The sequence below is a fragment of the Medicago sativa genome, chromosome 4 (genome assembly GCF_051527215.1).
Source record: "Medicago sativa cultivar Bolivia chromosome 4, Bolivia_mono, whole genome shotgun sequence".
In the NCBI taxonomy this organism is placed as follows: Eukaryota; Viridiplantae; Streptophyta; class Magnoliopsida; order Fabales; family Fabaceae; genus Medicago; species Medicago sativa.
Genome location: NC_140752.1, coordinates 85,564,356 through 85,588,873, shown reverse-complemented (window position 1 = coordinate 85,588,873; position 24,518 = coordinate 85,564,356). Strand labels below are relative to the sequence as shown.

At 33.1% G+C, this 24,518-nt stretch overlaps 3 long non-coding RNA genes across 3 annotated transcripts; 2 read left to right on the top strand and 1 right to left on the bottom strand.

Annotated features, from left to right (window-relative positions):
- Window positions 1-4,747: 4,747 nt before the first annotated feature.
- On the top strand, window positions 4,748-9,208 carry LOC146933060 (uncharacterized). The gene is made up of 2 exons (XR_015007319.1): window positions 4,748-5,068; window positions 8,605-9,208. It is a non-coding gene; the product is annotated as an uncharacterized LOC146933060 (long non-coding RNA).
- Window positions 9,209-10,765: 1,557 nt separating this feature from the next.
- LOC146933059 (uncharacterized) lies at window positions 10,766-14,206 on the bottom strand. Its single transcript, XR_015007318.1, has 2 exons — window positions 14,127-14,206; window positions 10,766-10,996 (listed from the first exon to the last, which is right to left on the bottom strand). It is a non-coding gene; the product is annotated as an uncharacterized LOC146933059 (long non-coding RNA).
- A 6,766-nt stretch (window positions 14,207-20,972) lies between these two features.
- Window positions 20,973-23,265, top strand: LOC146933058 (uncharacterized). Its single transcript, XR_015007317.1, has 5 exons — window positions 20,973-21,251; window positions 21,405-21,529; window positions 21,793-21,860; window positions 21,984-22,132; window positions 22,982-23,265. It is a non-coding gene; the product is annotated as an uncharacterized LOC146933058 (long non-coding RNA).
- The last annotated feature ends 1,253 nt before the right edge of the window (window positions 23,266-24,518 follow it).

Genomic DNA, 24,518 nt, shown 5'->3' with positions numbered 1-24,518 from the left:
CATAATTTCATATTATATAATTTATCAAGTATCACTGGGAAAACTGTGAGAGATTTCCAAAAATTATATGTTTAAAAATTTAAAATTTGTTTAGCAATAAAAAGTTATATTTAACTAAGTGGTCGAGTTAAATCTCAAAGTTAGATTTAATTAAAGAGTTTTTCTAACATGTACAATCTTGCACAGGATAAGGAGTGATATTAATGCACTTTATGGTAAAATTTAACTTGGACCAGTGAAAGTTGGGGTCCAACTTGGACAAATTGAAATCTAACCTTTGATATAATAATATTTTATATAAACGGTTAGGATTAATAGTTCAGTACCTGCTGTACAAGTTGTATGACACCCAAGTCTTATGTAAGACTAGCCACACCTTATCATTTTTGTCATTAAATGAAATACCTAAAATACCCTTAAACTAAACTAAAAACCAATATTTCTTTCTCTTCCTCTCTTATCCTACGAGCAATCCACACCTCCAATTTCATCTTCTTTCCATCACCTCCCTCACCTCCTTCTTCTTCTTTCCATCAAATCCCAATCCCCAATTTTTTCCATCGATTTGATTTCTCAAAGGACCACTTCCTGGCTTCCAGACAAACCCTTTGTCACTGATATTTTCGTTTTGTGAACCTTCTGCACTGGTTCGATTTGGTTTCTGGATCATTTTTGGTTCCAGAAGCAATTTTTCAATAAATTTAATAAAAACTTTCAAAAAAATAAATTTAATAAAAATAAAACCAGAACAGAAAAATAAAATTGAAATCAAATCCATCTTTGATTACTCGTTTGCGATACCAGAATTGGTGACCATTGACGTTTGAATTTCAATATATAAATTTGAAGGTATATTTTAACTGAAACTGAAATTAATTCCATAAATCAATATAAGTGTGTTAAAGGTGTTGCTTGTAATGTTATTCTTAAATCAATTTTAGCAAGCGAGTGTGTTAAATTTGAAATCATCTTGGATTTTTTTTTATAGGAAAAATCATCTTGGATTTAACATTCAGAATTGAAGAAGAAATTTCTCTACACCTTCAATATAGTGTTGGGGTTTGTTAGATCTGAAAAAAAAAACTTTGTAAATTAAATGAGGAAAGGGGACTGCTAGTGTGTTTTTGGACAATAGGATGTACGGTATGTTTTGACTGGAAGACAACCTGCAATACTAAGTCATTTAAGTGGTCTAAGTTGGACCAAAACATGTACCGGTCCAAACTAAATGGACCCCCACTTTATAGGTTTCTCCAAATTATTAATGAGTCTTTCTCTTGAAAATTGATTTTTTTTTCCTTCTCTCCTCTATTAACTACACAGTTCTGCACTGCCACTTGAAAACACATTCTACAAAAACACTAAAGATACCCAGTTTTTTTATTCTCCTCTCACGTCACTTAAAAGACACATTTCATTCTATAAATTCAAAGTAAAAGAAGAATTGGAAGAAATTATGATGAATCTTACAAAAGGTATAATTCATGTTATACATTGGCTGTAAGTGAAAGAATTGGCTAATTCTTTGTTAATTCATTGCATAAGTTATTACTGTAAGGTACACCAAAAAGATATTACTTACAAAATTAGTTAATTCATGTTATACCTTACAAAATTTATGCAGTTCCGGCTCGTTTTGGATAGAGTCATTAGTAAAATAATTTTGTCTTAAAAAAAACCTGGGTTTCACCATAAAAACAAACAACGGTGGTTTCATGTTTTTTTCTTCTTTGACAACAACGCTGGTTTCATGTTTATAAGAGAGCATAAGAGAGAGAAAAAACAGAATTTAAAAAAAGCTAATAAATTGACTCATTAATAAGATTTGGAGAAACTCATAAAGTGGTGCATTTATCACTGCTTATCCTGTGCAAGATTGCACAGGTTAGAAAAACCCTTAATTAAATAAAGAGCAATATGATATATATCTAAAGTGGGAGCATCACGATATCATCCCAAATAAGCAATTAACCAATCACAATTTACTGCCGAACGGAATCCACGGGAGGATGGCGGAAAATATGGGAATTCAACAAATAAGTGTGCAATGAAACAATGCCATGTGTTTCGTGAAGCCTTCGTTATACGTAAATTCGCTGGCTTTAGCATTAAGCAATTAAGCAAGAGCAATACTATATATCTAGAGAAGGAGCATCATGATATCATCCCGAATAAGCAATCAACCAATCACAATTTATTGCCAAGAGGAATACATGGGAGGGTGGTGGAAAACATTATATAAAAAAAAAAACTTTTAATTTTATTAAACGTCATACAATGAGACGAGTCACTGTAAGAAAGACGTGATAGGATTACCTAGTCACAATTGCATTATATAAAAAAATACTGTATAAAATTATTTTATAACTTATTTAATTTATAAATTTTGTAAATATCACATGTGTACCCATGAATTAATCAAATTAGTCCATTGTACTAAACTTGAATACAAAAAAAAAATAAAAATTAACCCATAAATTAATCAAATTAGTCCATTTTGTTTGTTATAATTGGATCGCATATTTCTCTAAAAAAAAGGGATTTAAATTCGGTTCAAACATTATTGGCTTTGTGGGTTAATGGGTCAACTCGAATCATTTGTTTTTTCCTTTTCATTTTTACGTACCTTTGAAAAATTAATTTCTCACAACTATTCATTTGGTTACTTGTAATTGGATATAAGTGTTTTTTTTTTTTACATTGACACTAAATATAAAGTAAAAACAAGTTTTGTTCCTTGCCTTTTTAATCTTCATGTTGGCAGTAATATAATGATGGCTAAGATAAGGAGGTTAGGTTGGGTGTTGAGGGAAATGGGTGGAGAAGGATATTTGATTGGAAGGAGGGGCATGTTTTGGAGTGTTGTTCTTTGTTAGATAACATTATTTTGCAGGTTACTTACTGATGCAGATATTTGGACTTGAAAATAAGATTCAGCTAAAGGTATTCAATTAAAGGAGCCTATCAATTATTAATGCATGATGATCTGCAAGCTTAGATGTCATTTACGAGTATGGTTTGGAACAAAGTTGTATCTTTAAAAGTTTCGTTTTTTGTGGGGCAAGTGTTGAAGAGAAGAATTATGACTACATATAATCTGGTTCGTTGTGGGTGTTACTATAGGTCTTTGTTGTGTTTTAATTTGATGGATGTAGGAAAGAGAAATCGATTAATCATATTTTTTTCTAGATTATTATAGTTTCGGTATCATCTGGCGATTCATTCTACATTGCTGCGAATTTATAATTTTCTCCCATCTGATATTTGCATGCACGCTCAACAATTCGGCGGTTCTCGTATGTTTAGGAGCAATATTCGTCATTGTTTTCAAGTGATTTGGTTGGCTATCATCTAGATCTTTTGAAACAAACACAATTCAAAGATTTTCCAAAACAAAGAGCTTCCTCTCACTCAGTTGATTAATAGGTTTAAAATTCATTTTTTGTGGAGAAACATATCTGCTTGTATATTTGGTTCTCAACCTTTGGATGTTTTTACCTTTTGACTCCGCCTTAAGTCCATTATAGGTATATCTTGTGCTTATTTAGATATTTTCTTTGGTTAATATATTTTTAATTGCCTTCATGAAAAAATGTTTTGTTTCTTCAGTAGAATCAAACTTACGATTTATAAACTTTAAAATTTTAAGAGTTTACATATTCAAAAATGTGTGTTTAAATTTTTTTTATTTCTCTTTCTCTCTCTTCTCTATTTCCTAAACCTTAGTTGTAACTGTCTTTCTTCTTCTTATCTATCGAAGGGGGCGATTTAGGGTCAATTTTGACCAAAATCACCCATTTAAATTATTTTTCGTTCTTTATTAGTTAAGCAAGTGATTTTCTCATAGGTTTAATCTTCTTTCGTTTGTTTATGTGATTTCGTCGTCTTTGCATGACTTTGTTTGTTTTGATTTCTCGTTTATTGCGATGCGTTTTTGATTTCTCGTCTTAGTGTGATGTTTATTTGATTCAGGTTGAAAGATTAACTTTGAGTAAATGTATATACAATTGTTGACTTTGGTGTCATCAATGTTGCAGATTCAGGGACATGAATGTTCCATAGATTTAAATATAATCATAAACATAGATGCTCTAAAGGTTTATGCTATGAACACAGATGTTGTGACTATGTTCACAAATTCAGTATTTATGTTTTTAACGATCTACATATCCGACCCATTTTGTCAGCTCTCCGTTTTAACATGTATTTATATGAGAAAAATACATTAATATTATCAACAAAATAAATATGCAATTAAACAAAAAGGAAATGGATTTGTGAGTGATCCTAGAGGAGGTGCAATGCAATGGGGGTGTTAAGTATACTAGTAGTATCATCTGATCTGAGAGAGAAGAGGTGCACGAAGACCGTGACACGTGCAACTGACTCAAGAATTCAGCACCCAATGCAAAGTAAATTTTGAGATCTATAACATTGACACGTGCACATGCTCCCCTTCTACAGTACCTTTTCTCGAGCGTGTCACAAAACCCTTTCATCCAAAAACTTCACCCTTGTAATTGTGCCCCTTCACAATGATCACGTTGAACCGCACAAAACAAACTCTACGAAATATTTTGACGTTTTTGAAAAGAAAAAAAAACTTAACCAATTGAATTTAATTGTCTGTGAACTATATCGAATTTGAAACTGAACTAATTCTCATTCAATTAAGGTAAAACGAGTTCGATTTTACGCGACTCATTTTCAACCTTATTTATTTACACCTTTTCGTGCATTTTTGCATGAAAATTGCTGTTGACACATTCCATATGGCTGGGACACACATGTAAAATACCCTTTTACCCCCTCGGCAGTTAACTGCCGAGGAATTTGAAATCCGGCTGCAGTTAACTGCCGAGGATTTCCTCGGTAGTTAACTGCCGAAAAAAGCTGTTTCATCAGATGAAACAGGAAACCTGCTCCCCTACACACTATTTTCATCAACTTCCATATCAAACCCATCCATTCCCCCAAATCCAATAATTTTTTTCTATCAAATCTTCCCCCAAATGATTCAAACATCAAGCCTAGGATCATTCAACATACTTTTGACGTAAAAAAAAAGGTATTGTGCATTTTATTCGGTTTATTTTTGTTATATGTTACACTGTCATATGTTGGTTTACAACGTCAGTCACGTAAGACTGGCATGGGGAATCTCGGCAGCTTACTGCCGAGGAAATCCTCGGTAGCTTAGTGCCGAGGGAAACCTCGGTAGTTAAGTACCGAGGAACACTTACGAAAATTTTGAAGGACGAAAAAATGGCAGCTACTGCCATTTTTTCAAAAAAAAAAATTTCTTTGTTTTTTTTTGTTTTTTTTGTTTTAGTTCATTATGGCATTGATGTTTATGCATTAGTTAGTTGTTAATTCATATTTATGTGTTGTTTAATTATAGTAATGACCGAGAACGCGGAAGATGTTTCGGAAGAGACAAAACGTAATTTTGTCCAAATTTCCGGAGATGTCAAGCCGCCTAAGGTTGAAGTCAAACCAAACATTGAACAAGCTTCTAAATATGTTAGCCCCGGTGTCGTCCCACTTCAAGCCCACGAAGTGGACACGGCTAGGTTTTTTTCTGACGACATTAAGTTTCAAGATAGAGAAGAATTGCTTGGGTGGGTACGTTGTCAAGCAAACAAGGCGGGATTTACAATTGTTACACAAAGATCAAGCTTGGTCCATCCAATATTGCGCCTAGTGTGTGAAAGGAGTGGAGCTCACAAAGTGCCTAAAAAAAACCGAAGCATGCGACAACGGGCTCAAGAAAATGCGGGTGCTTGTTCATGATTAGTGGATATCAAAGTACGCAAACAAAGGAATGGGGATTGAACATTCTTAATGGAGTTCACAACCATGCGATGGAGCCGGCTTTAGAAGGACACATTCTTGCCGGTAGATTAAAGGAGGATGACAAGAAGATTGTACATGACTTGACCAAGAGCAAGGTGCTTCCAAGAAATATTTTGATACACTTGAAGAACAAAAGACCACATTGCATGACAAATGTGAAGCAAGTGTACAATGAACGTCAAAAAATATGGAAGGCAAATAGAGGTGACAAGAAGCCGTTGCAATATCTAATCTCGAAGTTGGAGGAGCACAACTATACTTATTACTCAAGAACACATGGTGAAAGTAATACAATCGAAGATATCTTTTGGGCTCATCCAACATCCGTTAAGTTGTTTAACAATTTTCCAACGGTTTTGGTTATGGACTCCACCTACAAAACCAACTTGTATAAGATGCCAATGTTTGAGGTAGTTGGGGTAACTTCGACCGATTTGACATATTCGGTTGGGTTTGGATTCTTGATGCATGAGAAAGAGGAAAACTTTGTTTGGGTTTTAAAAATGTTGCGTAAACTTCTTACTTCAAAGATGAATATGCCTAAGGTGATTGTTACCGATAGAGATGGGTCTTTGATGAAAGCGGTTGGAATTGTTTTCCCGGAAAGTTATGGTATGAATTGTTACTTTCATGTGCAAGCAAATGTTAAACAAAGGTGCGTCTTAGATTGTAAATATCCTATGGGAAAAAAGGATGGGAAAGAGGTGAGTAATCGCGATGTTGTCAAGAAGATCATGAGGGCATGGAAAGATATGGTTGAATCGTCCACTCAAGAGTTATATGCAAATGCATTAGTGGAGTTCCAAGATGCTTGTAGTGATTTCCCACCTTTCCTAGCCTATGCCATGACCACCTTGAATGAAGTGAAGGAGAAAATAGTGAGGGTATGGACAGACCGTGTGTTGCATCTTGGTTGTAGATCCACCAATAGGGTAGAATCGGCTCATGCTTTGGTGAAGAAATATTTAGACAATAGTGTGGGTGATTTGGGTACTTGTTGGGAGAAAATACATAACATGTTGTTGCTTCAACACACTGCGATACAAACAGCCTTTGGTCAAAGCGTTACCGTGTTGGAACATAGATTCAAAGATGTCACTTTGTACTCCGGCTTAGGTGGTCATGTGTCTAGATATGCTTTGGACAACATTGCTATGGAAGAGTCACGTTGTAGGGAAACGTTGTGCATGAACAAGGAAATTTGTGGTTGTGTTCAAAGGACATCTTATGGCTTACCATGTGCATGCGAAATTGCAACTAAACTCCTTGAAGAAAAGCCAATTTTATTGGATGAGATACACCACCATTGGCAAAGGTTACGCATGGGAGAAGAAAGTAATGAACTTGGTTTTTCGGTGGATGATGAGTTGAAGGGTATTGTAGAACGTCTCAAGAAACTCCCTTTCCAAATGAAGCTTGAAGTCAAGGAGGCTTTGCGGCAATTGGCATTTCCTGAAACCACCATGATGTCTCCACCACCACAAAAGGCAACAACCAAGGGAGCCAAGAAAAAAGTGGACATTGCGAGGTCTAAAGGAAGAATTACATCCACTAGCCGGATCCCTTCTTCTTGGGAGGTTGTTGATTCCCAAAATCCGGATAGTCAACCGTCACCATCACCAACAACATCATCATATAAAAGGAAAAAAGGTGCTCGTCTTGGTAAAGCACCAATTTCCCCACTTCCACCACCTTCTCGGTATCCAAAGCCTAAGGCTATCCCGGTTATGAGGCCTATTGATTATATGCCACGCTTCATGCTTCCATTTATTGAAAAAATGGTGGATGTTATTGGCGATGGACATTGTGGATTCCGGGCTATAGCCGAGTTCATGGGCTTAACCGAACAAAATCATCTCATGATTCGTACACATCTTATTCAAGAATTGAAAGATCATAGAGATGATTATGTTGAAGTATTTGCGGGTGAAGATCATTATAACTACATTTTAAATGGCTTACATCCTCCCGCAAATACAAAAAGTTGTGCACATCTTGTTGATAAGTGGTTGACTTTTCCGGACATGGGGCACATTGTTGCCAATTATTACAAAAGGTGTGTGGTTGTGTTGACAAATCTTGAAGTTGGTAACTCAGAATCTTTTTTCCCACTAAGAGGGCCACCACCGCCGGGCAAGCAAAAAACTCCCATCATGTGCCTTGGGGTAATTCCTAATCACTTTGTGCTTATTTACTTGAGGAATGGTTGTCCACTACCTCCATCATCTACGGAGTGGCACAATCACAAGAAACAAGATGCGGTGACTTGGGAAGATGAGTATTTGGATCAACATGAGTTGTTCCGAAAGCTCATGGCTATTGAAAGTGGAAACAAACCGCCAAAACCACAAAAGGAATCAAACAAAGCGGCGCCTATTTTGTTGGACACTCCCGAAAAACCAAAGCAACAATTTGAAGTTATTGCGGAAGATGAGGAAGATTTTATGTCACTTGATCTTCTCCAATCACTTGGCAATTAACAAGGGATTTTTTTGTCGGTGTTAGTCCTTTTTTTTTGGTAGAAATTACACCGACGTATATTTTGGGGTCAAAATTGTAATGCCAATTTTTTGTGGCCAATATATAAGTAACATTATGTAATTTATATTGATATATATGATAACATGACTTTTATTGACTTGAAACTAGTGCAATACTTATTTATAGCTTATTAATGTTTGCACATTTGATTTATTCGTTATTACATTCCATTTAATTTTGTTCTAATCTATGATTATTTTGTTAAAGCTTTTGTCAAGTGAAACATGTCAGAGGTTGCAAGAATTGAAGGGCGTGTTAGGTATTGCGCGTTTAAAAAGACGGTTAAGGTTATGATAACACCGACGGACTCTATTGATGATTTGAAGACACAACTTAACACTTATTTTGAGCATCTTGGTGAAAATCAATATACACGTCACTTGTCTGCTCTAATGCCAATGATAGACCTAGGAGAAGATAGAGATGAATTCACATGGAAAACGGCAAGCTATATGCCTTGGCTTATTAAAGACGATAGCGACGTCGGATTTATGTTTAGGAATATGGTGGAAAATAATGTATTATATATATATATATGTTCGTTCCATATGCAATTGTAATGAATGTAAGTAGGGATTTAATTTAATGACGTGTAATGATGTGTAATGACTTGTAATGTGTTGTTTGATTATGGACACTATGTTCCGTTTTGATGAATTTCAAACTTTTGTGTGGTTTGAACCAAATGTCGGTTTGATTTAATTATGGACATATGTAAAAGATATTGTATTTTTCTTGTTTATGACCGAGTTTCATTGTTGTATAATTTGAATTGCATATGGAAATGCTCTGGTAAAATTACAGGTAAAAACTGGCCGAAAAATGGCTTGGAAATGCTTAGCATTAATGCAGAACCTGCTGTCTGCATAAATGCTTTCCTCGGCAGTTAACTACCGAGGAATTCCTCGGCAGTTAACTGCAGCCAGATTTCAAATTCCTCGGCAGTTAACTGCCGAGGGGGCAAAAGCGTATTTTACATGTGTGTCCCAGCCTTCTCTAATGTGTGAACAGCAATTTTCTTTTTGCATTTAAGTTGAAGTGGATTGAATCACGGTAAATTATTTAAAATTAAGCAAAATTTATATTCTGTATAGCTTCAACAAAATTAAAACATCACTTAGATTCTGTCAAATTTGCTATTCAAATGAGCATAGTAGCATACACTTAACATGAAACTAGTAATATTCCCCTGAAAAAAATGATACTAGTAGTATTAATACTCCCTCCGGTCCTATTTACAAGAAACAATTTACTTTTTAGATACATTAAATAATTTATGTATTTGGTTTAAGTTCTTGACTAGATACATACATTATTCAATGTATCTAAAAAGTCAACTTTCTCTTGTAAATAGGACCGGAGGGAGTATTATCGGCTACTCCTTTCTCATGCTAAGTGTCATTTTATCTAATGTACATCTACTAAGATGTTTTTAAGTGAATTAGTCAGAGCGATTAATGGGTTGCTAGCTCAATTGATTTAAGTTATATGATAAAGAGTTGAAGATCATGAATTCAATCTCAAAAGAATGAATAAATGTTAATCTAACAACTACTCCTTCCGATTGATATGATAAAAAAATAAAAAAAAAAAAACATTTTTAGGTTCATTAAATAGGGTATATATTATATAGTACCTCTGCCCCTATTTATAATATTCTTTTGGCAAAATCACGGGAATTAAAAATATCGATATTTGTATTAAATTTGTTTGTAATTACTATTATTTTTACAATGTTATCCTTTGAGAGAGAAAGAGAGTTGGTTTATGTTTTTAACATGTTATTTATTGTTGATTGAAGAAAAAATATATAATAAACATGAGTACTATGTAGGTAAAGAAATAATTAACGTAGTTGAAAGTTTCATAATTAGGGATGAAGGTAGTATTAAATATATTAGTTATTTTATGAATCTAAAAAGTAGTTTTTATTTTTTTATAATAGTGTCTGGATGGAGTAACTTCTAACCTTTGTCGTTCAAAACAAAATATTTAAAGAGATTAAGATACGCAGGCCCATTCCTTGGCAAGAGCAAGGATCTCTATGGAGCTAGGCCTCCAATTTATGGGGGCCTCAAATATTTGTAGGAATAAGGTTATAATTGTTGGGGTGTAGGATAAAATAAGTAACACTTTTACTTATCATAAAATCTGTCACTAAATGTCATTTTTTCGTAGGTAAATGTCTATTTGTTTCTAGATAAAAATCATGTTTGAACCAATGCTTATATATTTAACTACAACTTAATTATTTATCACTATAAATGGTGTTGGATTTTTTTTTAACAAAAATTGTCAAGATTACAACTGGGCCTCTAAATTGTCGAGAACGGCCCTGAAGATACGATAAATATGAATATACAGTACGTGGAAAAAAGTTACTATAGTCCACTCATAATTAAAAAGATAGTATGATCGACAATACTTGCTACAAAAATAAAATATAAGTAAAAAAAGAAGATAAAAGTTGATATACATGAACTAAAATATATCTTTAACAGCAAGATCTATGATTTCTTTAACTACAACCTTTGCAAGTTCTATGATCTCTTTAACCACAAGGATTCCATCAAAAATACGTCTTCCTGCAACAAAAGTCCTATAACAGCAAGAAATAAGTTTCATATAAGGTTCATATAAGTGAAATTGGCCTATAATATGCCAAATCTTGACTTGAGAGCTATCTCGTTTAGCAAGGAGAGCAATGAAAGATTAATAAACAAGTGATTTTGGAATAGCACCATTCATGTGAAACTCCCTAAATATGTTGATAATATTCATACGAAGTGTCAAATATGTTTTTAGTTTATACAAAATTACTAACTCTTATTTTTTGTTCCTATAAAAAAATTCACTGACTTTTAATTCCCAAATTATTTTCCATCAAAATTTTAGTTTATGATGTTAAATATCAACCTATGTGGCAAGCATAAGTCCACATGACACTTGCCACGTAATTTTTTTGATGATGTGGAAGCTTTCTAATTTATTAACACATGTTTTTACTAATTTATTATTTATAATTTAAACATTGGAAGTTTTGAGTTAAAAAATCTCAAACATTGAATGAATCAAATGCCTTAAAAACCATGTATGATGATTTTGTGAGTGATGCATGCAATCTGTATGTGGTGTAATTTGGAGATTAAAAGCGTTGATGCAAGTCCACAAATCCTAACTCATTGACAAAATTCATGAAATTGTTAGGTCGGATGCTATGATCGGGGTTTTAATTTCGACACCATCACATAATTTTTGTGAATTTATTTATAATGACTTTGTTATTTCGTCTATCTAAAAAAAAGTGGACAAAATATAATTTGAGGATTATAATTATAAAGGTTTTAGAAGAGGAAAAATTTGTGTCAAAATCCAAGTTAATGTTGAATCTAATACTAAACTGACTTAGGTTGGTTTAGTGGTCTCGACTTAATACTTTAGAATTTATTCCTTTTAAAATCTCATATTCGATTCTCTTCTATATCAATTTCGATGAACTAATTTAACTTTTTCAAAATAATATCATGTCTAAGAAGAGTATAATAATCACCAAAGTAACCCCATTTGTACTACAATTGGTTACCTTGTTCTTGTACAAATTGTACTACAAATGGTTGGTCTATCTCCAATTGTTTTTCTGGTGCCAGCAAAGTTATCTATCATAGCTAGTGGATTTTTGCTGCATCCATATGGCCCATCAAGTGGTGAACTACATACAACTTTCCACATGACACTCAAAGAAAGAGAAGATAACATCATTGATCGTACGGACAACTACACCCTTTCCCCATTAATTAATGCATAAATGCTCAAATATGGGCTTTATTAATTTTAAACTAAAGTATCATGAAGCATCGTGAAGATTATAAAACCCTAAACTAAACAACTTTTTTTCTTTCTTAAAAAAGTGTTTAATTCTAGTAGCCTGGTTAGTTCTGAACTCCACATTTTGGTGGTGGGGATCGAATAATAAGCTTTTTTTACGTTTTACCTTTGATGATTACAGTACTATCCTTTTCATATTTTACTTTTTTGACAAAAGTTACTATCATTTTCATCTTCATTGAAATTATTTAAATATTTTTCGATTAAATCTCTATATAGGTATATGCATGATACAGTAGTATGTAATATTTTAAAATAGCTATGGATATTTTAACAGGAACAAAAAGTTTCTAAAAAAAATTCTCTAAAAAATAAAAAATATACACAAAGAAATAAACTTTAAAAACTTATACTGTAGTATTATATAGTAGAATTTTTAAAGACAGTATAGTATAATTTTATGAGTGGTGATAGGCATACCACCTTAGGTGGCAAACACCATTTGACCTCCACACAAAAAATTGACACATGGCAAACTTTAAATATTCAAAACAATCCTAAAAAAACAAAAACAGCGAGTCTCCCTCGTAACTTCTCTTCCTCCCCTTCTCTCTCTTCTTCCCTTCCCCCACTGTCACCCTCCATAACCACCATCGTCTCTTCCAAAAAAAGATTGTCTTCTCTCATTTAGCATTCAGTTCTCTTCCTTGTTCATAAAAAAAAAAAAAGCATTCAGTTTTCTTTCTCTTTCTCCACATTTTATAGCTGTTAACACTATTTTCTCTATGTAACTTGAAATGCTCCTGGAATTTAATGCAAAGTTTATCACTTTATTGGTTTTTATTAATGCAATGCTTCTTTTCAATGAAAACCAGTTTCAGATTATGAATGTTATAACTATTCTATGAGAATTTTGAAGCAGAACAAAACAAAAACTTCATTTTTACTGCTTCAAAAATTGCTATCTTTTAGTTCTTTACCTTGTTTTTCAACTCTGAATTCTTAATGCAAAGACTTGATTTTGAGTTCTCACAGTATTTTTTCAGGTTACTCTCTCTCTGTTTTTCTCTCTCCACGGTACACTTTAATTCCACATGCAGATCTGGGTTGTTTGAATCTTGTTAAAATAAGTGTTTTTCAACGAGGAGGGTAAGTAGCGATGAAAGGGATGCCGCCGTCTTCAACCTCAAATCTTACCACCACCGTTACCCGCCGTCCTCCGCCGTTCTCAGCATGGAGAAGAGAGAAAAAGAGACAAGGGGTTGAAGAGAGAGAAACGATGAACGATGAACGATGATAGAGGGGGAGAGTTTAGACTAGGAGAGGAGTACGTTTGGAGAGAGAGAGAGAGAGAGAGAGAGAGAGCAAGGTTATGGAATGAATGAATTTATAAAATGTGTGAAATTACTAAAATGCCCATACCACATCAGCAGTGGTACAAAAGGGGGTATAGAAAGAGTGGTCTATCTATCTTTTTCCTAATTTTATAAAGGAAAATTCTATGGTGAAGTCATGATAATGACTTTTTTGGTGAAGTTAAATTTACTATATCATATATATAATGCAGCATTGCTGTATTGTGAAAAAAACACTACTCCCTCCGTCCCATATTACTTGACCTATTTAGAATATTTGCACTATTCATGTACCATGCTTTGACTCTATTTTTCTACTAATATATAAAAACAAAATATAGCATATAAGATGTTGTTAGATTCGTCTCGATTAATATTTTCAAAATATCCAATTTTCGTAATTTTTTCTACTAGATTATTAAAGAAATTTAAGTTTAAAATTGTGCATTGGCATACGTGACATAGTCAACTAGGTCAAGTAATATGGGACGGAGGGAGTAATATACAAGATTTTGCAGCAATTAACCACCAAACCAACACTATAAGTACCTTAATTTTCTTAAGTAACTCATAGCCTGTCATCCCTGACATGCAATGGTCTGTGATGAATAAATTTACTTTGGATCCCTACAAAAACCACAACTAGTCACTTGTAAGCAAGTGAGAAATGACTTGTACGAAAAGAAGGAAAAAATAAAGTAAGGAAAAGGAAATCAGGTGCATTAAAAAAAAAGCCAGAAGATGATGTTGAGGCTATTCTGCCACTGCTTCTCCTACTATTCCAGTAATTTACTCTAAACTCTAAATTATTTTCATAATCTTAGATGAATCGAATTTAATTGAGACTTTACGATAAAATTTAGTCTTAGAGTGGTCCACCAACATAACATTAACTGAAATGACATTAACATATTGGCTAAACAAAATAATTTTTTTCGAAAAAATCAGTTTCGTGACTGCACCGTAGAAGTGCCCTTTTATAAAACGTTCATATTTTTCGTGGATTATGGGCATAACATTCCAATAGCCAAATTTTAGTCATTTATTAAAATTCAAATTACGGTTTTCATAGTATAAACGTCTTCTAACATACGTTCCTCTCTACACATATATGTTTAAGAAATATAATTCCCTATCAACCGTGTTACATCCGGTTAATTTGTCAAATATAATTGTTCTAAGCTTTGGCTTGCTTAAGGAAGGAGAAGGAATACATACCTAAAATCTATCTATGTACTATTAATTTTAATTGGTGTTAATTTTTGGACGTATATCATTTGGCGGGGTCCCTTTATCTTTAATTAATTGTAAGGAACTAAGTGTTTAATTAATGCAGCCAGTCCTTTTACAAATTCATGCGTCAGAGTATCGACCATGCTAGAAGAATCGATGATACTTTTTTTTTTTCTTCTTTCGCACCCAGTGGCGGAGCTAGAAAAAATACCGAGGGTGGGCCAAAAAAAAATATACTCTTATATATAAACATAAATTTTTCAGTTGTAATGAACGCTAAGCACAAAGTTTCATCAAAAAAGTAAACTACATACCTTCGAAAATTAAAATAAGTCGTTACGCGATCCAACTAACAGGTTGAGATGTAGAAGTTATCACTTCTTCAATCCTGGGAACTTTAGCAGGTTGAGATGGAGGAGTCATTCCTTGTTCATCTCTTTCACTCTCACAAGGTTTCCTCTTATAAAAATGATTAAGTGTTATACTCTTCTTCTTAACTTTTCTGTTCTTCAAAAAAACAAATAATTCCATAAGTAAAATAATTTCATAAGTCCATAATTCCATATTCAATGTAAATTATAAAACTAACCTAATTTAATTTACTGATACATATGAAAAATTATTGATAACTTTATCAACATAACATAACTAAAGTAAGCAAAATATTAATTCATAGCTATATATATTTTTATTGCGGTACCGTACGTCATTGGCAAGTGTTTTCAATTCGTTGATGTACTGCAAGCAACATTTTTTTTTTTGTTGGTACAGCTTTAATACGGTTCCTATAAGTTTCAAATTTCATTCAATATGATTTGAATAATTTCAAATTATGCAGGCATGAACACTAACCAATCATTTGATTCAGCCAGAAAATATTCTTTGTAAGTAATGTTTCTCTTCAGTTTAAGCAAGTTTTTTTTTTTTTTATTTTGTCAAATAATTTTTAATCATCAAACTTAGTAATAGTAGCAATCATCAATCAACCATATCAAACAACAAGCAATCTTAGCAGAAAACAACAACAAACAAACAAACAAACAACTTTATATTCTAAAATCAAAAAGAAAATCAACAATAGTCTAGCAATTACCTTTCCATTTGAATTGGAAAAACAGATCTGAATGAGAGAGAAGGGAGTGCCGGAGTAAGTGGTCGCTGCCGGCAGTCGGAAATCAGTGAGAATCGGCCGTGACACCGTGATTTGGGTAGAAGGTTATGAGATTTGTTAGGTTGCGTTTTCAAAAGAGGGAGAAGAAAGTTGCGTAAACCTGTTAAAGTGGAACAGAGGAATGGGAAAGGAAAGGGACTGGGTGGATTATTTGGAAAATAATAAAATAAGCTGAGGGTATTTTGGTAATTTCACTAATTTTGGGGGTGGGCCATGGCCCACCTCAGCCCATACATAGCTCCGCCTCTGTTCGCACCGGTTTCCGACCCACAAAAGGTAGACCACTAATCCGACTCGTGCGTAGAGGCATGCGCACTGGCCAAACGTTGTTCCCCCTGAGAATTGAACCCGATGATACTTACATCTAAATTATCATAAGGTTCTTCTTCTAACTAGTGTCTCGTGGGCATTGGTTAAGAAATTCATAACTAAAAATTTTATCATAAATATATCAGAAATAATTTTGATCAAATAATTATTACATCATGTTTTAATGAAAACTTTCTTATTTTGATTGTTTAACGAATGCATCATAGATATTGGTTAGAGTTCTCCATAAACATATATTTAATCTAACTAAAGTAACCAAAGTATCCTTATTCGAAAATATGGAAATTGTCATGCAACTTCTTCAAGTGCAACTGTGCAAGTAGTACCAATAAAACTATTGTGATGCGGGGTTTAGAAATTGAACTTTATTATAAACCCACTAGGGCCACCTATTTCGTAATTTTATTACACACCATAACCTATTTTATGAAGGACATTTATAGGATTACCTAATAGCATTTAATTATATAATGCTTATACAAAAAAATAATTACATAATGCTTATATTAACAAAACATTCATGTTTAAATTGACGATGAATTTGTATGAATCACGATATACTACTACTGTAGCTTTGACAAAACCTACATAATCTTAACAAAATTACGTGGTCAATACTATTTGGTCGATCTCACCATCAATTCAAAATGTTTACTCAAATGGTGAAATGTGGCTAATGAATGGCCGGGTGTCATTTTTTAACAAAATCTTATACGCGGAAAGCCGGAAATACTACCAATGGACCAAATTTATAAGAGGGGACCGTAACATGAAAAATTTATGATAACTTAACTTGTTAACACCTCAAACATGTCGAATATATATGTACATATGTGGGTAGTGGGTTGAGTGCTGTCACAATAGGAGTTATTTACAATCATAAATTGAATTGAAGTAGAATGGATGACAAATTCATATATCTTGTTTCACGTAGTAGTAGTAGAAAAAGTTAGTAAAAAATTAGAAAGATAAGAAAAAAGAAGTATCTTCAATTTTTTTCGTCTCAAATATTTATAAACAAACTTGGATTGGAAGTCTAGAAAATATCAGTGTCATTTGTATTTGATGGACTAAAATCAAAATATCAGTCTCATAAGTCTTAGCTCAACTGGCAAAAATGCTAAAATTGTTAGGCAGGACGTCTTGACCGGGGTTCAAACTCCGGCACCTCTACTTTATGTGTGTGATTTTATGATGGCTTTGTCATTTCTTACCCAAATAAAAAAAATCAAAATATCAAATAGTCCACAGATTACATTTCTTACCCAAAAAAAAAATCAAAATATCAAATAGTCCACAGATTACATGAAAACAATGATATAAATTAAAACCAAACCGTGCCTAATTTTTTGTTAGAAGTTGTGATTCTAATGGCCGTTTGGTGATAGGTTTTGACTCTCCTTTGAGATCTATTAATGTAGTTTGGGCAGAATTATGGACTTTTTTATCCAAAAGAAAAAAAAAAATTATGGACTTTTCCGTTCAATATAACTCTCTCCGTATTTTATTATATAAATTATAAGGTGTATTTTTTTTTATTTTTTTAAAACATATCTCTTTTTTTTTTTTACAAACATACCCTTTATTAATACTAATCATATCTTAAAAGTTGAAATGTTAATGTTATACACATTAAAATATAAGGGGTATTTTAGGAAAATTCACATAAGAAACGGATACATTAAATTCACTATCCAATTTTCTCAATATATGTGGAAAAAAAAAATGAGCTTATAAAAAGGGGTGGAGGAAAATTCATTGTACAATATGAATAAAATATTAAAGTTTATTTTCCTATCATATCATTTATTGTATATAATTACTCTTTTTTTCCTATTCATTAAATATCTTTTTATATCATTAATGAGGGTTATTTTTGTAAAATCACTCATAATTTCTTTTTTTTTTTGGGGAGTGTCCGGGGTTCGAACCCCATACCTTACATATATTATGTATTGTCCTTACCAACTGAGTTAAGCTCACGAGTACATAATTTCTCTTTCTAACACAAATATTAAGTACATTTATTAATATGCATGAAAATAATAAGTTACATATAATAAAATACCAAAGGAATAATTTGACTCTTCAATTATCATTACTATGGATTATGTTGGAAATGAACTCTAAAGTGGTGGTAGACATGGTTTCTTCTAATTATTCCTCTAATACTAGTACTTTCCTCTAACCTAAGAATTCTTCAAGAGGTCATCACTCTCCTAAAGTTCTTCAACTAGAAAATTTTCTATCCGCCGTGTTTTTAGAGAAGACAATTATTGTGCGGATCTTCTTCATAACATGAGGTACTCCTCTACCTTTTTTATAGAGTTATCCTCGATCATAGTTTTTCTATTTTTTTTTGTTATTTCCGATGATGCTATGGAGTTATCCTCTATCATAGTGAAAAAAATCCTCGATCATAGTTTTTCTAATGTATTCTTGTTATTTTCGATGATGTTATGGAGTTATCCTCGATCATAGCGGAAAAAAAAATCCTCGATTGTAGTTTTTATGGAGTTATCCTCGATACTAGTTTTCCTAATTAATTCTTGTTATTTTCGATGATGTTACGGAGTTATCATCGATTATAGTTTTTATGGAGTTATCCTCGATCATAGTTTTCATAATTTATTCTTATTATTTTCGATGATGTTACGGAGTTATTCTCGATCATAGTGAAAAAAAATCCTCAATCGTAGTTTTTATGGAGTTATCCTCGATCATAGTTATCTTAATTTATTCTTGTTATTTTCAATGAAAAAGGTGTTTGTTTAACACTCTAGAGTTTTAAATATGTGTCAGTATTTTTTAATTAAAATTAAACAATATAAAAGTTAGGAAGACTCACATTCCAGCACTCACTCTCATATTGAGTGAAACCGCTATGAGTCTCGTCACTTTATGTGAAATTTATTTTCAATGTGTGGTACCCCACATAGGTTCTACCCCGCACTTTCTCTCTCTCTCTCTCTCTCTCTCTCTCTCTCTCTCTCTATATATATATATATATATATATATATATATATATATATATATATATATATATATATATATGGTTATGATAGAAGACACCTTTTATGAAGGTGTCTTTTATCAAGTTACTCTATGAGCATTTGCGAAAAGACACCAACTTACTTTTAGGAAGGTGTCTTTTATCAAAGTTATAACTAAAAAGTGAAAATCACACCTTAAGGCGTGACTTGATAAAAGACAACACCAAAGGGTGGCTTGTAACATAACCCTATGGTATTGCTAGAAGGAATCCATGAAGGTGTCTTTTAGCAACCTACACCTCAAAGTGTGATTTCCACTTTTTAGTTATAACTTTGCTAAAAGACACTTTCATAAAAATTCGTTGGTGTCTTTTAACAAATGCTCATAGAATAACTTGTTAAAAGACACCTTCATAAAAGGTGTCTTCTAGCAAAACCTTATATATATATATAGTTAGGATCCGTTGACACCAGGTGTCAACGGATTCGTTGATACCAAATCCTGACCGTCTAAATTTTTAATCGAGCGGCTATCAATTCATCAACATGATAACTTGGGTGGACTCCCTGCACTCACGTGTTGTAGGTTTTTCTTTTATCTTTGCTAATGATTAGGTTTCAGTTTACCTATTCCAACAAATTCTAATACGAATTGTGATCGTCTCTTTCCCTCTTTAATATCAATTTGCATTCTAAATCACAAGGAAAAACTAATTGAAAAGAGTATGAGGTAATCAATTACGTTGTGGTTGTGCGGTGGAACGTTCCAGGACAAAGGTTATACCCTTTCTTCGGATAAATAATTAGTCTGTCGTACAAATTTTTAATTTCATGGCAGAAAATTATTTGTTCATGCCCTTGTGTTCATCTCTTAAGATATCAAACTGAATTTTAGGAGGGCGGGGGGGGGGGGGGGGGGGGGGGGAGTGTTCATCTTCAAAACATAAAATTGATGGCAAAGTAAGATATCAAATTCAATATATATGAATATATACAACCAATGGTTTTGATGAAATTGAAAACTCTTCAATTACATTAGTAACAGACTTTCTGTGTGGTCAATTTGGGAGTGTAGAAATTGAGATTGGTGAAGAACCAATTCTGAGAGTGTACTAAGGTGTGTAAAATAAATTTGACGTCATCATGTACTTTTAAGTGAATAATTAATAGCCTCTAGATTAAACTAAATTTAATTGATGAGATTTGGCACTACAAGAATTCCCCAATTTACTAACCAATTCAAAATTGCATTACTGGGGGATTTAGGCCCTCAGTAAATACTGGCGGAATAAACCTTCAGTAACATCCAAAAAACCCTCAATAATGTTACTGACGGAAAAATCCCACAATAATTCAGTGAGTTACATTTCTGACGGATAAATCCCTCAGTATTTATAATAAAGAACCTACAAATTATTACTGAGGGATATAATCCGCCAATAATGTAAACACACATTTACTGAGGGATATAATCCGTCAGTAATAGTATAACAAAATTATATAATCCGTCAGTAATTCAAAATATCCGCCAGTAATGTTGTTATTTAAGAATCCGTCAGTAACGCTTCCAATCCGCCAGTAATTAAAGCAAACAATCCGTCAGTATTGAAACTAAATCCACCAGTAATGCAGTTTGATTTTTTTAGCCAATGCACTCATTCTCAGCAGCTCTCATTCACAACAAAGTTGGAAAGGGTTCGATGAACAGTAATTTTTTCTCTGGCGATTTCAAAAGCGCAGAGATGAACAGTAAACCGATTTAAGGGTTGTTCATCGCCACCGGTGGTGAGGCTCCTCCACCGCCTCGTGTAGCTGAAGCTTGTGTACCACTGCTTGCCGTGCTTTCTCTGGTTTCTCAGCTTTGTTCAACTCCGATCTGGTACGAATTCGTTTACGATAACAGTGGTCAAGCTCTGCCATTCGATTCAAGCTCTGGGTTTTCTCAAGGTGAGTTTTTGGATCGATTATTGATTGCTGGGTTTGTTTCGAGTTCTGATTGTGTTAGGTTTGTTGAGGTTTTGTTGGGTTCGATTGGTTCTCTGTTGGGGTTTAGTTTCGTTTGATTCTCTGCCTAATTGTTGTTTCACGCTGCCATGGAAGAGTCTGGTTACACTGGCTCACAGTTGGACTTGTTTAAACTTGCTGGGACACCTTTGGGTATACCTCTGTTAGGTTCCAATCTAACAATGTGGACTTGGCTGCTGGTCCAATTGAAAAACCTGTTGGTAAGTGAACTACATAAGTTGGTAAATTTTCAGTATTATGTTAAAATTTATTAAAACTATTATTTGGTATGATTTAGAGAAATTATACTACACTTGCGAAATTCCATGTTGAATTGCTTAAAGTTAAGGGATTCAAATAGAAAGAGATATGTGTCTTGATCTCGACCTTGAGTTTTGGAATCTCCTATTACCTATTTAATCTACTAATAATGCCTCTTTCCCTAAAATTTGTATCTAATATGCTAACCTGATCTGGTTTTCAGGTAGCCTTGATGTAACGAAAAAATGTCTTGTGGCTGAGGGGTGGAGTCCTGTTTTTGCAACACACCAGGTATTTGTTGTTCCTGCATTTCACTGTTTCATAAGTGGTTTTCATTTTGTCTAGCCAGTGGTAATGCTGCCTTTATGGTTACTGTAAAATGATTTTTGGGAGCATGTTACTTTGATATTTCAGGTCCAGGATGCATTAAAGCAGGCTGCAAAGGACTATAACTCTCAAGTCAGTGCCATTTTGCAAGTTTTGCATACCAGGGAGTCACCACCTACCTACTTTCGCACGAACAAATTTACGTCTTCGTATCAAGGAATTATAGACTCATATGGGTGAGTATTGTTCTTACTTGTTTTTCCCTTTATGTGTATTGTGCTTGTGGAATTGTTTTTCCCTTTATGTGTATTGTGCTTGTGGAATGGAAACAGGAAGCCTACTTATTTATAATATAATTTGTGCAGTGCATCTATGGGTTTGCTTTGATTTTCATGATCTATGGGTTTGCTTCATTCACAATCTGTATATATTACCCTAAATCACGGCACTATCGTATTCATTATGAGGTTTCCTTATTTTTCCAACCTAAACTACAGAATAATCTGTTATGTCTGTACACATTATTCACAAATGATACAATAGACCTTATGTTTAAATCTATAATAGTCTTTTTTCTTTTGGTAAAATGTTAGTGTCCATGCCTAACTATTTGTTATATGGTAAAGAAAGCAGTGGCTATTATTTCAAATAATTTAATATAAAGTTGTGCCTTCATCATATGTTTAGCTTCTCATTGAATCATTTATGATTTTAGCTATGGACAGTGTACAAAATTTCCAAAATTTTCGGCTGCCCTGTCTAATTTTGTGAGAAGTTGTTATAATAAGCATTTTATTCACAGTAGCAACTGCTAACAGACTTGGTTCCTTAAATGCTGACATGCATAATGTGGCAAGGTTCTTAGTTGGAAAAGATTAATTATGTCAGCTCTATCTATTAATGAATCATTTTTAGCCAATCTTCATCATTCATTCTTTTTCATTCCTATAATCGGCTTGATCTCGCATTTTAGCTTTTATTCTGATCGTTTTTGCTTTAACTTGTACTCTGAAGTAATTTCATCTAGTTTCTTTATTATGTTAGAATTTGTTAACTGTCTTATTCAGTTTGTTACTTTATCTTAGGTAACAGGCATTGTAACAGGTTTTGTACTAGAAGAGGACCTAAACTCACAATCCATCATTCATCCTTTGTTCCGATGCCACCAGAGGAAATACGAGCAGCAAATTACCAGGAGGGAGACTAGGAACAAATTTGTTTGAATATTATGATCATTAGCTTATTATGTTAGTTTTATAGATTGTATGAATATTATTTAAATATTTATGATTTTTTACGAAAACTATTTAAGGATTGTACAAATATTATGATATATTGATTAATTAATTTGTGTCTTATTAAATTAAAATTTTATTTCTTTTATTTATTTGTGTTGAATTAATTTTATTTCTTTAATTAGAATTAAAAAGTAGGAAGGGATAACAAAAAAAAAGGTCCATTACATTACTGGCGGAATTTTTCGCCACTAATGCAAATCTGTATAAACATTACTGGCGGAATTTTCCCTCAGTAATGGAGAGGTAGTTTTGACAAAGCATTACTGAGGGATTATTCCGCCAGTAATTACTGGCGGATTGCAATCCGCCAGTAATTACTGGCGGAATAATCCCTCAGTAATGCTTTGTCAAAACTAACTCCCCATTACTGAGGGAAAATTCCGCCAGTAACATTTCTGACGCTCATATTACTGAGGGACTCGAATCCGCCAGTAATGCGTATTACTGAGGGATTTTTTGCATTACTGGGGGATTATTTCCACCAGTAATAAGGAAAATTCTTGTAGTGTGGTGTCAACGGATCCTAACTCATATATATATATATATATATATATATATATATATATATATTGGCAAGTTATGTGCTTAGGGTGAGGAGATGGCGCTTTAGTATGAGGTAAAAAAACTTCACGATCAACGACATTTTCAAATGTATTTACATAAGTTATGTGCTTAGGGTGAGGAAATGGTGCTTTAGTATGAGGTAAAAAAACTTCAAGCTCAACGACATTTATAAATGTATTTACATTCAGGGGCGAATGGCTTCCTATTGATGGGGTAGCATTGGCTACCCCAAAAGAAAAAATATCTTGAGTAATTAGTATAGTTATGTATGTAGCTACCCCATTAATATATTATTCGGCTACTCCAAACAATTTTATTAGTTTAAAGAGGGATGGTATTAATAAAATATTGATAATCTACTTATTTTAGTGTCAATTATAGATAAATTTGACTTCTTAAAATTTCATAGAGCTCAACTTTTATAAATAATTATTGTTAGATTTTAATTTTTTTCATTGTCATTTCATTAAATATAAGTAAAAATTATTATAAATTTATTTTACTTAATGATTAAGTTTAATATATTAGTTTTTAAAATATATTTTACTATTTGGCCACCTCGTAAAAATTGTGTTAGCTTCGCCGCTGTTTACATTTATTTCTCGCTAAAGATATTGGTGAAACTCAAACATATGACTTTCGAGTCTAAGACTCCTTGTACCACTAGACCAATTCTTTGCGGATAAAAGTCGCTTTGAATTGTAACATAGTTTGTGTATAAGTTGCATCCACATTAAACAGTGTGACAACATACCATTGA